Below are 14,949 nucleotides of genomic sequence, written 5' to 3'. Positions count from 1 at the left end.
GTTGGCACCCCCACAAACACACGCACAAATCAGTGTGATAATAACAGTGTTTTAATCATCTGTACATACCTAGATAATGTTCACGTTTCACCTTGTACTTAAAACTAAACCTCTCAGCAGCGAGACATTGCTGAACTCCATTTCCACATACTTTTGTTTTCTGCCTCCCATCACAATGATTATCAGTCAACACGATGCCACTATAACAGGATTCGTGGCCAGAGAAGAGCAGATCTTCTCTTAGGCCCCACAAAGGCAAATGTTACATTACTGTCATCCTACAACATTACCAGGCTTTGGGTCACCAATCATCCTGGATATGTTAACTTCGTAGGGGTATTAAAACCCAAAACTATCCAAGTGCAGTGGCCCATGCTTTTAATCCCTGTACTCAGCAGACAGAGGCAGGCAGATCTCTGAGTTCAAGGACAGCCTGGTGAACACCAGTAGTTCCAGGACAGCCAGGGCTACACAAGAAAACTCTACCTCAAAATGGGGAAGAGGAGGGGGGATGAACTCTAGGGAAGTACTGTCCCAGTGACCACATTCCTACCCTTAAAACTAAGTCTATACAGAAATTTGTTATTTTTGTTTTGTTTCAAACAAGTACTCACTCACACACTCTCTCTCTCCTCCTCCTCCTTTTCCTTCTCCTCCTCTCTACCCTTCCATAACCTTGGGGAACACTCTCTGTAGACCACACTAGCCTAGAACTCACAGAAGTCTGCCCGCCTCCGCCTCCCTCGGATCACCACATCTGGCTAGGCATAAACCTGTAAGATGTGTTTTGAGGATGTGTCCATCTTCCTAAGCAGTCGAGTCCACATGATCACACATGCCCAGGTAGTCCGTCCTTTTGGCTACCAGAAGCTAAGGAAAACTACTTAAAGAGCTCAGAAATACTGTTTGACTTCTTTAAAAATAAATAAGGAAGAAAGAAATTAAATGTTGTCTACAGATTTTGCTAAACATATTTTCTAATCTAATTTGTATAATTTGAAGACAGTATTTATTATAAAACGCATTCTCATTTCAAGTGTCAATTAATTATAATGTCACCAACAGTAATGTTCACTTTTCTCTCTCATAGTTAATAGAACTGAAAAGAAGATATATTTTCAGCATACACTATTATTCCTTTTAGAAGTGCTAGTTTAAATAGACCAAAGAAGTGCAGAACACAATGATTCGAAAGTTCCACATAACAACTAGCAGCAGTCATGAACAAAAGATTGAGATTGGCCCAGTTCTAGTCAACAATATCCATGGACTGGACAGTCTCCTTTGAGGCAAGCCCTGGGGCGCGAACTCTCAGCAATGAGCAAGCTCTTCTGCATGGAGTTCACAGTCCACTGAGAAAACACACCAGACAAATGGGGCTATTGGGATCAGTGAATATAACCGCGAGGGAAAGATCATGCTTGCGGGGGTACAGGTAGCTCCGGAACTCTCTTGTCCACTGTCACCAGAAACAAGACTGTTCCAATCTGCCTTCCAGGGTGAGGCACTCGCTCAGCTTGCGGCCTGTTACAGAGAGCTACAGTTAGCTATGCTCTCTTCCTCACTTCTAGGGGTGCAGAGTAAGGTGTCCTTGGCTCAAAGCACATAAAACCACAGGTGCTGTGCTCTCGATTGTATAAAAAGACCTCAAGCAGCTCCTTTGATAGTTTTAGAGCATTGGTCATCATAAGACGAGTTGGTGGGGAGTGCCCTGGTCACACCAGTCAACTAAAGGTGCCTGGTTCTGCTAAGTCTGCATATAGAAAGCTCCCCTGTTGCTTTTCAAAATTATTTTTTATTTCACGTTTTTTAGGTTATGATTACATCATTTCTTCCTTCCCTTTCCTCAACCCAACTCCTTCCACATATCCTGCCTTGCCCTCTTTCAAACTTTTTCTTTAATGGTTGTTGGTGGTGGTGGTGATGGCGCGCGCGTGTGTGTGTTCTTAAATACATAAATACAACCTGCTCAGTCCATATAATGGTACCTGAATGCACATCTTCAGAGCTGCCTGTTTGGTATAGGTTAGTCAATGGGTGTGCTCTTCCCTGGGGAAGTTCTTCAACTCTCAGCACTCCTTGGCTGTCTAGGGGAACCTGAAACCACCACTTTACTAAACCAGCATAATCCCTAACTAGCTCCTAAATCCGTGTCCTTATACCCACAGATAAGCGTAGTGCCTCCCTCTCATCAAGGGAACTTCTCTTTGTAGCAGACAAAGACAAGCACACAAAATCACAACTGATCAAAATGCAGAGTCCTTATTTCAGAGGCTTGGGGAACATTCTGGAAGATAGGGTAGAAAGACTGTACGAGCCAGAGGAAGGAGTTTGTCTTGAGATTATGTCTTCTAGAAATGTCAGAGAAACTGCCCCTGAACTCTCACCAACAGGACTTCCTAAGGAAGACTTGAAAAAGGATGATACCCATAGACACACTAATGTAGAAGGAAGAAAGCCCAGGAAACCTCAGCAATGTGGCTGTTGAAGCAGAACTGAAAAGCGTATGAAGACTCAAAACAAAGCATTTGCATGAACACGCACATGCCTGTACTACAAAATGGCTAAGAAGTTATATTCAAGTCATAGAGTGAATCCTAAGGTTACTCTGAGGACCACAAGGAAATGGAGTGCCAAGACCACAGAGAGGTAGCTGTGCGTGCTCACCTCTCAAGACACAACACCGAGTAAGGATTACTCATCTTGCCTTGGACTTAATGTGTCCTTTACTGCTGCATCCACTGCTTTTCTCTCTCTCTCTCTCTCTCTCTCTCTCTCTCTCTCTCTCTCTCTCTCTCTCTCTCCCTCCCTCCCTCCCTCCCCCCCTCCCTCCCTCCCCTCCCCTCCCCTCTCTTTCCATCCTGAACTTCATCAAGGAAACAAAAACAGAAACAAAAGAGCTGGACGAAAATCATGACATGACTTCACATCCTGGATCCAGTCAACCTCCAGCCAGGTAACTTTTATAGTTAACTTTAATTTTTACAGGCTCAGTTTCCTCCCCTTGGGAATTTTGAAGTTAACATTGACACAATGACACAACGTGCTGAGTGATTTAGTAATCGTTTGCCCAAATGTACGGCTCCCTGGAGTGGGTAGATGAGAAATTCCAAAACTAAAGGGAAACAATATTAAACAGCAAGGATCAGGAGAGAAGGAAACCATGCGTAAGTCCCAAGCGTACTTACACTAAGGAGGAAGCAGGATGAAAGACCCCCTAGACCGAGTGCTTAATTTCACACCATCTATGGCTTTCTCTCAGGTCCTCTTGCACCCCGAAAATACACCACGATATTATTTCAATTTATGGAGATTCAAAATTCAGCAGAGAAACCACGACACTGATTCACACGGGGGCGGGGGGGGGGGACCTCCTTTGCGGCAGAGCTATTCTCTACCGTGGGTTCTGCCTCAGTGATACAAAGCATGGAGACACTAAGAAAGTACCAGATGGTCAATTCAAAACTCTCGGTCCACCCTTATGCTTGCTAGCACATAGATTCGGTCTCTTTCATTGAACTCAGTATAGTCATGGAAGGGTTGGACAAAATATACCAATACATAATCTGAACCAGAAAATCTCCTCCCCAGATTGTTCACTTTGAGAGTTCCTCTCCTACTTAGCCAGAATAAAATATCTAGTCTCTTAATAAATGAAGCAAAACATTCTTTTGCAGCTTTTATGGGAATCCTTTGTTGCCCAACATTTCCTTGGCAATCCAACATTCAAAGCACACCAGAAAATATTATGTATATTCACTTTATAGCTCACTCTATGTCTCCAACACAATTTCAGCTTGTACCTTTCAGTGTACAGGGAACCACTCAGCCAGAGTGGTTTGGGGTTCCAAATTCCATAAATTTTAAATGAATCTAGTAAAAAAAAAAAAGGTGGAGAGGTTTATAACTCCGTTTCTCATTGCCTCAACAATAAAAGCGCACGGCCGGTGTGTACTTAAAACTGCACTCTACGCCACCAGCCTCTTAAGTCAAAGTGCGCCCTCCTCACTACTCCCCCCAATGAAGCCAATTGTCCCTTATCTCTGGCCTCCCAATAAACTCAGAAATGCATTATCTGTTTCCTGTTGGGAGCTCAGACGGTGCTTTATTAGCATGTCATAGCCTTTAACAAACCGTTGTGGGTGAAGAAAAGGTACTAAAAAGAAAATCGCATTAAGGATAGTCAAGGGTTGCATTTTTTTCAACTGGGAAGGCTAAACAGCAGCTCCCTGAAGTGGACAAACACACTCAGGCCTGGGAGCACCAGGATTAAGAGAATGACAAGCTATTTTAATGAATTATGTCAAGAAACACAGTGGCGTCCACCACTTTGAAGAACACTGCAATACTTCGGTGGTGCACTTCAGAGGAGCTAGCGCTGGAGGGAGAGTAGCCAGCTGCCCTTGGGTACTGAGTTTGGGGAAAGTGGCCAGCTGCCCTCGGGGACTAGTTTTCCTCTGGTAAAGGGTAGGAAGCCAGGGAACCAATAAAAGAAGGGCCTTCCCAGAGAAACGGGACTGTGAGCATCAAGCTGGGAGATTTGTCCTTGGAACCTAGGTTTGTGGCTATCAGGTAGGAGAGCAATGGTTCTTAATGGCTTCCTGAAAGTCAGCTGGTAGCTATTTTCCCTTTCCAAAGACGGCATATTCTCGTGGAAAATGAAATTAGCTGTGTGACCTCAGGCAAGTGACTCTGGCAGCTCACAAACTGGGTTTCTGTAGCTATAAACTAGAGGAAATAATCTCTATGAGTCTCGGGGGTATTTGCAAGGATTAAAAGTGAAAAATGCATGTAAACTGGCCAGAACCGTGCCGCTACAAAGCTTTGCCTCCTGAGGATGAGTTCACTTCCTTTCCCTGCTCCTGCCCCTCCTCTTGAGGGCGGGAAGGGGGTCAAACAGCAAAAGGCATGTAGGAACACAAGTTCTGCGCATGCTAAGTTTTCACTCAGTCGTCTCTGCTCCTTCTAAAACCACCAGTTTGAAATCCTGAGCAATATGTATTGGCATGCAGCCGCAGAATCTCAGAACAGAAAATCACATCTGACCTCTCATGCCACGGATGTTGTTGCCCAGGGAGACAAAAGGACTTCCCTTTTAGCAGAATCCAATACTGATTTAGTAGATTAGGCTAGAAAAAAAAATGTAGAATGAAAAAGTACTATTTTTAATGCATTTTTTGCAAAAATCAAACCCGATCCTGCATGACCCTTTGTGTAAATGGTCATTTTGGTGAAATACTGCGAGGGTAATTAACTAATTTGGAGTTTTCTCATGTTTCTCAAGACTTTTCCTTCTGTCTCTCCTTCCTTAATTTGTTTCTTTTCCCGGCATATAAATCAACCTCTCTGTTACTAGATCACGGAAAACTCAAAATTCAGGAATCAAAAATTTAAACTATGGTTTTCGCCACCCAGTTATCATCCACTCCTTAAAGGTCCCATCTCTTGGGTTGCAGGTGTCCTTCGGTGGGAGAGCACATACATGCCTAACAGGCACAAGGCTCTGGGTTTAATCCTCAACAACAACACAGAGACACATACACAAACACAGAGAAGAGGGCCGGAGGGAAGAAAGTATGAAGACAGAACCATCTTTCTCTATTTCTGAAGAGATTCCTCAAGAAGTCCCATTTTGTGCAGCACTTCCAGATCTTAATATCTGATTCCAACAGTATAGTCCAGGTTCTTACCCACCTTATTAACAGCCCACATTAAAAACTATATTATAATATTATTCTCACTTAAAGCTTGTATCTAATCCACACCTCACCCTTGCAATGCTAAATTAGCATTTGATATTTTTAATGCAATGCTACTTAACATGTTCACATGTTATGTCTAGATAAATTCAATAATTAAAAGCTCATAACCACAGCAGCCAGCTTAACCACCATAGGCAATCATGAGTTTCCTCCCAACTCTTCTAAAGCTAATCACCACCATGCTACCTTGTACCTTCACAGAGGTGGTAAAGACCATGAAGGAAAATATTCAAAGCAGACTACTAACAATACAAGCTCCAAACTCCTTAGCTCCTGAGTTGCCCACAATCCTTTGCAGCTGATGGAAATTGCAGGCTTCCAAAGGAGTAACCCTGTCTATCATTAAACGGGCTTTCTTAATTAGAAGTCCAAAAGTGAGAGATTCCCTTCCACCGAAGCTCTCAGTAAACAGCAGCATGAGGCTCCTAGTCCCGGGTGGGAAACTCAGGCTGAGAACTTAAGGACCTAGCAGGCTTCTAAATTTAATGTTTCTTGAAACGCTGGGCTAGCCACACAAAATTTAAGGCAAATAAAGGATATTTTTCCTTTCATCCTTAAAGGTCTTTTTGAAAAAAAAAATTAAAAACCCACAAATCAAAAAAAAACAAACCACCACAACAAAAGGTGGGTTTTAAGTTAGAGTTTTTCATTCCTAGTGTGGGAAGTGAGAAATCTGAGGGAAAGTGAACAAGGATACTTTGAAATTTCAAATGCAGCTATTTACTCTGATCAATGCTAATTCAGTTTCCAGATTTCTACACAAAACCCTTGGTTGAGCCCTGTCCCATTAACTGAAGGCCCAAGAAGAGGAAAGGCAGAGGGTAAGACGGGGGACCAGGCTGGATGGGGACATCCCAATTACCTTCCCAGCCTTTGTTTCGGTGTACGCTGCCACGCTGCTAGGCATTACCTCAACCAAAAATCAAACCAGGTGAATCATAACTTCTAATTATCCATCTGATTAGCTTCAAGAATAATCAGTTTTAAACACTGACATAATATTAAAAGTATTTTCAGCCTACCAATGTAGATAATATGCTCGCCTTGAGGACAGAAGTAGCCTTTTTTTCTTGCTCTCTGGGTTGCCTGCCAGCCTTCAGATTTGTGGCTCTCTATAGCTCCCCTAGAGTTCTAGGCTAATATCCCTAGCCTGATTCAAACTCCTAATATATAATTGTAAAATGGATCACAGTTTTGAAAATCCACTTCTATTCTCCGTTATATGAACCTATAGAAAAATTGTCTTGTTTAAGGCACAGTAATAATCAATAACACCACAAGTTTTATAATGTTTTATCTGACATGACTGCAATAAAGTTGTGGGGAATAATTAGAATGTCAGAGTCCACGAAACAGAATACATGGTAACAGCTACAAAAAAAAATGGCATGACCTTCTAGGAGTTTACATACCAGTTTTCCCGATGAAAAATGCATCTTACATACCCACAGCAACACACGAGTTTTGTCCAAAACAAACTCCGAACTCCAATCCAAGTTTTAGAATGTCTATACATCTAGTGTATATACAAATTGAATACTGAATATCAATACTGAAGAAGGAAAAGAAAAATGATGGGCATCTAATTTGTAGGGGAACCCTGATGAGACTTTTGGTCTCTTTGCTGTCCATTCCTCTTGAATAATGAGACAGTCTACTTAAACTTAACCAGTTACTCCAAGCCATCGCCACCACAGAGTCTGTTCAAAGATGTCCACCCCCCAAACCTCAGGACTCAGTTTCCCATGTCTACAGCAATCTTAAAAAAAAAAAAAATCTTAAAATGAAGAGATGAAAGAAAAGGACGTAATATTCACTTTCTCCGGAGTAAACTCTACCTCCTGGTTCTATTCCAGTACCCAATTTTGAGCTTCCATTTCAGATACACTTAGGGAACATTTCAAAACTCGCTGTGAATCTGCACAAATGGAGAACTTGCCATTTCCCTCCCTCAAACAATCACTGTTTATATAATATTGCTGGCCTCATAAAAGGGAATCCATTACCATCAGCAATTCACCGGCCCCCGGTCAGCATCAGATACAAACACGGATGGGAAACAAGATATTCCTCCTCCATTTGCTTTTTCGTTCATTCCAACTTTTGCACAGATCCCAGTTGTGGGCCATGGGCCTGCTTCATCCTCTGACGTGCCTGGTGGCTACCTTCCTCAGGTCCATCCTGGAGTTAGGTTTCTGCCTGTTGTTATGTAAATACTAGTAAATGCACGTGCTCATCTCCTGGTTTCTGAAATGCTACAATTTCAGGAGCTCAATCCCAAACCGTTTAATTCAGACCCAACTCTGTCCATCCAGGAAGTCACCCTTCCACGCTCCGCTGAAAAGAGCTCAGCTCTTCAGCAGAAGTCAAGGTATTTTAAATGAAAGTATGCCTCCAGTGGGAAGACAGGGGCACACAGGGTTTTGCTAGGAGCAGCAAATACTTTTGCCTCAGTCACCATCCCTGTAAGAATAAATCATTGCGAGAAAGTACACAACCCATTCAGACTGTAGCAGGCCCCTGAAAGGGAAGGAGGAACAACCAGAGTAACCGGCAGCCTGCCACACATGGGGAAGAAAGCTCAGCAAATTAAAGCCGTTTTCATGGAGGAGAGGAAAATGGCTAGAGATGCGTGATTTGTTTATCCCGGAGAGGAGGGTGTGGGGGAAAGGGAGGGAGAGAGAGTAGGGGCAGAGAAAGAAACTGACCCAGGCTTTAAAAACTGTTACGCAATCTAAATTTGAAAACATAAAAGGGACTAATGGTTTAAAACGAATGCCTTTTACTGATTCAAACTTAAATGTCTTATATGTATTTTTAGTTGAATGATCTTTTAACTTCATACATCAAAGTGTTATTGCTTTTCTGGAAGACATAAGTTGCTGACAATCTTTAGGCTTACAAATTAAAAAAAAAAAAAACCTAACACCTTTAACCTCATAGATCCTAAGCCACTCTGATTTAAAATGACCTTCAGGCCATGATCTTTTAGTCCTGGTTTGAGAGGAAATCTGCACAATTAGCAGTAACTTCCTTTTCTCTCAACTATCCAAGGAGGCATGCCTATCCCCATCTCCCTATGTGTTCCATTAGAGTGACAAGCCAAGGATGGCGTGCCTATCCTGATCTCCCTATGTGTTCCACTAGATTGACATATTTTGCCTCATCTGTCACCCTTCTACGAAACCCAGCTTTCAGATAGGAGTTAATTCATTTTTAGTTGTCCTCAATGTTCTAAAATAGTGACGTTTGACAGAATTAATACAGTGCTCCAGTTCTCCCTGTTCAACTGATATTTAATTAAAGATCTTGGAGGCCATCTTTCAGGCTACACGTTTCAAGGAGGAACATTACTTCCTCCTTGGACAATGTGCTAAGCCACATGGCAGAGGCTGCCTCCCAAAGGTCCCCTGTTCAACAGACTGCTTTGCTGCCTGTAAGCCACCAGCAGGACAGACAATCACTCTGTCTCACAGTGACTGTATGCTCACATATCGGAACCCAAATTCAACCACTGCCTACTTCTCCCTGACCTTTTCACTGTCTAGAACGTTTGCAGCGGCAACACTCCTCCCTCTGTATCCTTACCATTGCTTTCGTTTCCCTTGAACCTCAAAAGGCACTGAGAACACTTATTTCGCAATGTTTCTTGAATCTCTGAAAACACAGAAAAATCTAAGTCCGAGCCACCTGACATGCAGCACAAGCTTAAAAAGCCTCCGTCCTAAACTTCTGAATTAATATCTTTGGAGCACAGCCCACTTGAGTTGGTATGTCATAATTTTCTATTCTGGAGGTGGCGTGGATAATTTAAATTGGCACTCGCTGTCTACTACTTAAATAATTGTTCTCCTGGATGGCCTTTGGAAAGCCTGAAGTTCTCAATCATGTTTGGACTAAACAGCACCCATAAGGGACATGTCGAAGTAAGCAAACTCCAGGAGCCATAAACTAACAAACAGACTCTAGGTGGTGGTATAGGTTATTTTTTTATCACAATGTTTTGCTCTTAAAACTGGAAAACTCAGAGGAGCCCTAGCCTCATCTACCAACACTTCCCCATGGCTAACTCACACTATTTCCAGATATCTCAGTAAGAAAAATTCAAGTTCAACAAAGTTTAAAAACACAGACGAGTGGTTCGCAGTCTTCTCCTGGACCTTAAGCCTGACTTTCAACTATCCCAAAGGCACTGCACGGAACTCCCTGGCATGAAAGCAGCAACCAAACTGCCCTCCTTATTTACTTCTAGAATATGTTTTCCCCTTGCTCCCCCTGTACTTCAAAGGCTAAGTTTGGAAAGAACTCTCCCCACCACGGTATAAAGCAGGCTAGAGTTAAGTATCCAGTCCTAGAGGACCCAGGTAAATGCCTGCTGCACTAACTGATCGTCTTTCTTTGTCTATAGGAACTCAGTCCAAGCAAAGAAAGTTCCCATTGGTGTTGAAGCCAGGCTCCCTGAATCAATTAAACCCTATGGACATTTGCAAGTTGCTGGGCAAAACCAGGGCAACTCACTTGGATGTGGAAGAGCATTTCAACACACTCCAGGCAGCAGCCACGTTTAGGGGCCACGCACATGAAGCACCGTTTGTTTAAAAAGTCGACTTACTTCACTGTCTCTTAGACAAAGGTGGCAAACTGATGATTAAACTCTGAATAATAGCATTGGGAAGATGCCGCCCACTTGCTAAGACCCATGATTCACTAATAACCAGGTTCACTGTAATTCTTAACTTTACAGAATGAATTACTGAAGCCCCTTGCTTTACAAAATCCAAGAAATACAAAGACTACATATCATTTACGCATATATAGGTGCATACAGACGCAGACAGACAGACATAGCAACCTTGTTTTACTTTTAGACAGTGTCTCTCTTCCTCTAAAAACACGGCTTTCCCTGTGTCACACTCATTTAGCAGACAATCTCCAACCTCATGCCACAAAAACGAGCTAAAAGTTATTGCACCTCAGAACGTCGGGACTTTCCCTTAACTAAACTGACCCATTAATTAAAAATACATATATATCTCTCAACATAAAATTACCTAACATTCTGTTCTTCGTTTACGACCGCCAGGATCCAATTAAATTACTGACATGATGGAAGGTAGAAACTCCTGGAATGCTTCAGAGATCAACATGTGTCAGACTCACAGCCTGTCCGCCTTTTAAACACCGTGGTTTCCTTTGTTCCTTCAGTCTGAACATCAACTCCGGATTAAAATTTGGAAACTACTTTGGGAAGGATGGGAGGGGTCTGGGGAGTGTTTCCACGGAAGAGGGTTTCCTCAAACAACAATAGTAGTAAGGAGGAGAGTGCCACGAGAGAAGAGCGTCTCCCAGGACTTCACCAGACTCACGCTAAATGCGAACCCAGCTCTCGGATGCTGGGGGAAAAAACCAGGTTGAGGCCTCGGGTGCAAGAGGCCTCGCCCTGCCTCGGCAGGCGGGGTCCTGGTGCCCAGCAGGCCGGGCCTGGGGCTCAGCGCTGTCCCCGTTCCGAGTCACTTTTCCCAGCCGGAATCGGCGAGCACCGCGCTGGGAGGCACCGTCAAGAGGCGGGGAGCAGCGCGGGAGCCACCGCGGGCACCGCTGGGCGGCAGGACCGAGCGGCGCAGCAGCCAGCGCCCGGGGCTCGGGGCCAACAGGGGCAGCCGAGCGGGCTCGACCCGGGCCCCGCGACCCGGCCACCAGCGTGGGTCCCGGCGCAGAACACCCAGGGCGGCTGCGCCCCTCGCGCCACGGCTGGCACGGACGAGCCCACGGCTGGGAACTCTACAACTTGGCGGCCGCGCCGGCCGGGCCCGCGAGTTCCCGGGGAGACCCGGAGCCAAGCGCGGCGGCAGGCTGTCCCCGGGGATCCGTGTCGCCGGCGCCCCCCGTGGGCCTCCCCGGCCTCCGCCGCCTCCACGGGCCGTGCACCCAGGCCGTGCCCGGGCGGCTCGGCGTCCGCTCCGCCAGCTCCACACGGAGCCCGGGCCGCGATCGCCACTCACCGAGGCCGCCGCGGCTCCGGGCCGCCGATCCGCGTCGCTCCCTCCTTCCCGGGTTAGCCGTGCCCTGCGGCCGCGCGAGGCCACGGGCGGTGCGCACGGGCGGGCTGGGGCCGGCTCGTCCTCCGCCTGCGCCGCGATCGCCGTCGCCTCCCGAGTTCGGGGCTCTGCTGCAATGTCTGCGAGGCTGACTTTGAGCGCCTCGCTCGCCGCCCGCCCGCCCGCCGCAGCCGCGCTCCTCCCTCCGCCGCCGAGTTCGCGGCGGCCGGGTCCCTCCCCTCGCTGCTCCACGCCATTCAGCTCTTCAGCCAAGTTTCTTAACCCTTTTCTGCCCCTCCCTCCCATTGTCACCCCGGCTGTTTCGCGTACCCGGCGGCTCGCTGGAGCTGGGGAGCCTACTCAGCTCCTGCAGGCCTCCTCTCGGGTGCTCCGGGAGGGGTCTCCGGGGCCGCGCGGCCTTGAAGGCAGAGAGAGGACGCAGTTCGAGCTGGAGAGAGGGGTGCCTTGCGCCCCAAACCGGAGCCCTGGCTTTCCGGCTCGGTCCAGCCGCCTGGACAGATTGTCCCTAGGGACCAGGCGATCGTCCATGTCACCCAGGCTTGGGCAAGCGTTGGGGGCACCGCAGGGGAATCAGGGCGTCCTAACCCTGCCCCAGGGGCTGGCACCTTAAAGCGTCTCCCTTCCTCCCATTTCACCCCACAGCACGCGTTCTCTTGGCTCCCTTTTACCCACCCTCAGTGTCCACCTCCTTGAAATCTGTGTCCCGCTTAAATTCCGGAAGCTACGGCGCTATAACTCTAGGTCATTTTGACCCCCATGCCCAGCACCTAATAGGACCCAGTAATTAATGTGGCATGATTCCAAGCGGAAAACTGGGAAAGGAGACCTGAGGAGTGCCCAGCTCAGCTCCCTAGACGGACACAGGACCCAGGAAACCGGGTTTATCTTCAGCTGCTTTGTCCCTGCAAAGCAGGGTCTGCCGGCCTATCTGCACCACCCCCAGGAAGGATCTGACCCAACAGGACTAGGAGATGGGCTGTCACTTCTTTAAGCAGCTCCGCTCGGTTCAGAGTCTCAATAAATAACAATTACATCACGAAGCCAGGGTGGCAGTGCAGCGAAACCTGAGTTTCCTGCAGTCTTGCTGATCCCGCCTCTAAATTTGAGGGGGGCTACAGATTGGTGAAGCGAGAAAGTGGAGGGAGGAGAGAATAATGCGAAACCATGATCTCGCCCTCTCGTGTTTTCCGCTTTATAATCTTCTCTTCTCCTCAGGCATCGTACTTGTGAAGACTCCTTCTGACGCTCCCCCTACCCCAGATGCCACCTTTCTTTTTCTCTTTAGTATCTCGCAAAGAAAAGAAATACAAGGAGAGAGAGAGAGAGAGAGAGAGAGAGAGAGAGAGAGAGAGAGAGAGAGAGAGAGAGAGAGAGAGAGAGAGAGAGAGAGAGGAAGTTGGTTTTGTTTGACATAAAAAAAGAAAACACTGAAGTGCATCTTAAGTTCACTCTGAACTCTAAAGTGGTATGCCTGATGCCTGTGACTACTCCCTGAATAAGACAATTTTGTGGATGAAGCTATCCGCTCTCATGCATTTTCGGTAGCATTTGGAAACAGAGTTATTGATACACAAAGAAACCAAAATTTACCCAAGTAATCAAACTATAACCTTTGCTGTTATGTAATAGTTTCACAACTAATTATTTTTTAGGTTTTTCAAATGAGTAAGATCTGGAGTATTTTCTCAATCGTGAAAGTGAGGGAAGTTTTTCAAATTAATTCTTAGTATAGTGATGTCCTAGCACAGTCCTGAGCACATGTTAGGAATATTTTGCTTAATGGTGATGGTATATTTTAAGATACATATCATCTCTTCCCATAATTCACCTATGCAATCTGTTGTTATTTAATGTATCCTAAACCTCATGTAACAGAATAGCATTTGTGTATGCCACAGTTCAAAATCTGCTTAAGGCAAATTAGCTAAGGCAGCAGATCTTTGGGGTATTATTTATCTTGGATTGGGAAAAATAATATTTACAATTAAATGAACAGCATAATTGGATCTTCACACTTTTGAAAAAAATGTTTTATATATTACACAAGGACTTTCTAAAATGTACTATAACTGTGTCTGTGTTCTCAATCAATTTATTGGGCTTTATTTGACATTTTATTGAAAATTCAATGTCAGTCTCAAAAATCATCATTGTGGTAGATTGTAGTGGATTCAACAAGAGATTTCAGTTAGCCATAGTGATACTAGCCTATAATCCCAGTCATTGGGAGGAGGAGACAGAAAGTGGGAAGTTTGAGTCCAGCCAGGACTTTTTAGCAAGTTCGAGGACTAAGTTCCAAAATGAGAGATTCCGGTTTGTAAAACTAAGGACTAAGGATGAAGCAAAGAGTGATGTACTTGACTATATGTGTAAAACCCCTGCATGCACGCAGGCACACACACACACATGCACACACATACACACACACACATACACACGAAATTCTGAGTTTGTGTTTTATTTCAGGTGTGTGTTACCAATAGGCAAACATTTTCCTCTCTTCTGATTGGCAATTTCCTCTCTGGAACAGACTAAGAATCGCAGCCTGTCACAATTAATATAAAGTTAAACTAAGTAATAGACTCCATGCAAGAGAGTGACGCTCCCCTCAAGGAGTAAGGTCATGTACCACAGTGTCAGACCTAAGGACAGATATTGGAGTCTCTCAAATGGCACTCTGAGAAGTGTTGGTCTCACTTCTTAGCCAGGTTTTGGACCACCGACAGTGCCCAGCAAGCCAAATCTTGTCCTGCTTCTCCAATATCAGGGCTGAAATGGCAAATAGCCTCAGATGTTAGATGGTGCGTGGAAACTACTCATCCACTCCTAATATAATATTTAAAACCCCGGATTTTTTGATAATATATTTGTGTAAAATTAATTGCATAACTCATGTGGGGTTCATTTGAATGTACCATGTTAATTGTGTGAAGACCATTTTATGTTTGTTCTTCCTTTTAAAAAAAAAATGCCAGCCGGGCGGTGGTGGCGCACGCCTTTAATCCCAGCACTCGGGAGGCAGAGGCAGGCGGATCTCTGTGAGTTCGAGACCAGCCTGGTCTACAGAGCTAGTTCCAGGACAGGCTCCAAAGCCACAGAGAAACCCTGTCTCGAAAAACCAAAAAAAA

At 45.3% G+C, this 14,949-nt stretch overlaps 1 protein-coding gene across 6 annotated transcripts in view; it reads right to left on the bottom strand.

The window, feature by feature from the left end:
• Positions 1–12,558, bottom strand: part of Nrip1 (nuclear receptor interacting protein 1) — an 84,169-nt gene extending 71,611 nt beyond the window's left edge. For 4 of the 6 annotated variants that reach the window (XM_050148782.1, XM_050148781.1, XM_050148783.1 and 1 more), the window contains exon 1: positions 11,765–11,996. The gene's annotated coding sequence lies outside the window, so the exon portion shown is untranslated. Of the gene's footprint in view, positions 1–10,813; positions 10,835–11,764; positions 11,997–12,130 lie in introns of those variants that run through there. The other 2 variants (XM_050148784.1, XM_050148785.1) reach the window with 2 other exon arrangements.
• Positions 12,559–14,949: the final 2,391 nt, after the last annotated feature.

Source organism: Alexandromys fortis, unplaced genomic scaffold (genome assembly GCF_014885135.2).
Source record: "Alexandromys fortis isolate MF-2015 unplaced genomic scaffold, M_Fortis_MF-2015_v1.1 scaffold_4, whole genome shotgun sequence".
NCBI classification, from domain to species: Eukaryota; Metazoa; Chordata; class Mammalia; order Rodentia; family Cricetidae; genus Alexandromys; species Alexandromys fortis.
The sequence above is the reverse complement of the archived record's forward strand: the minus strand, read 5'-3'. Positions and strand labels throughout refer to the sequence as shown.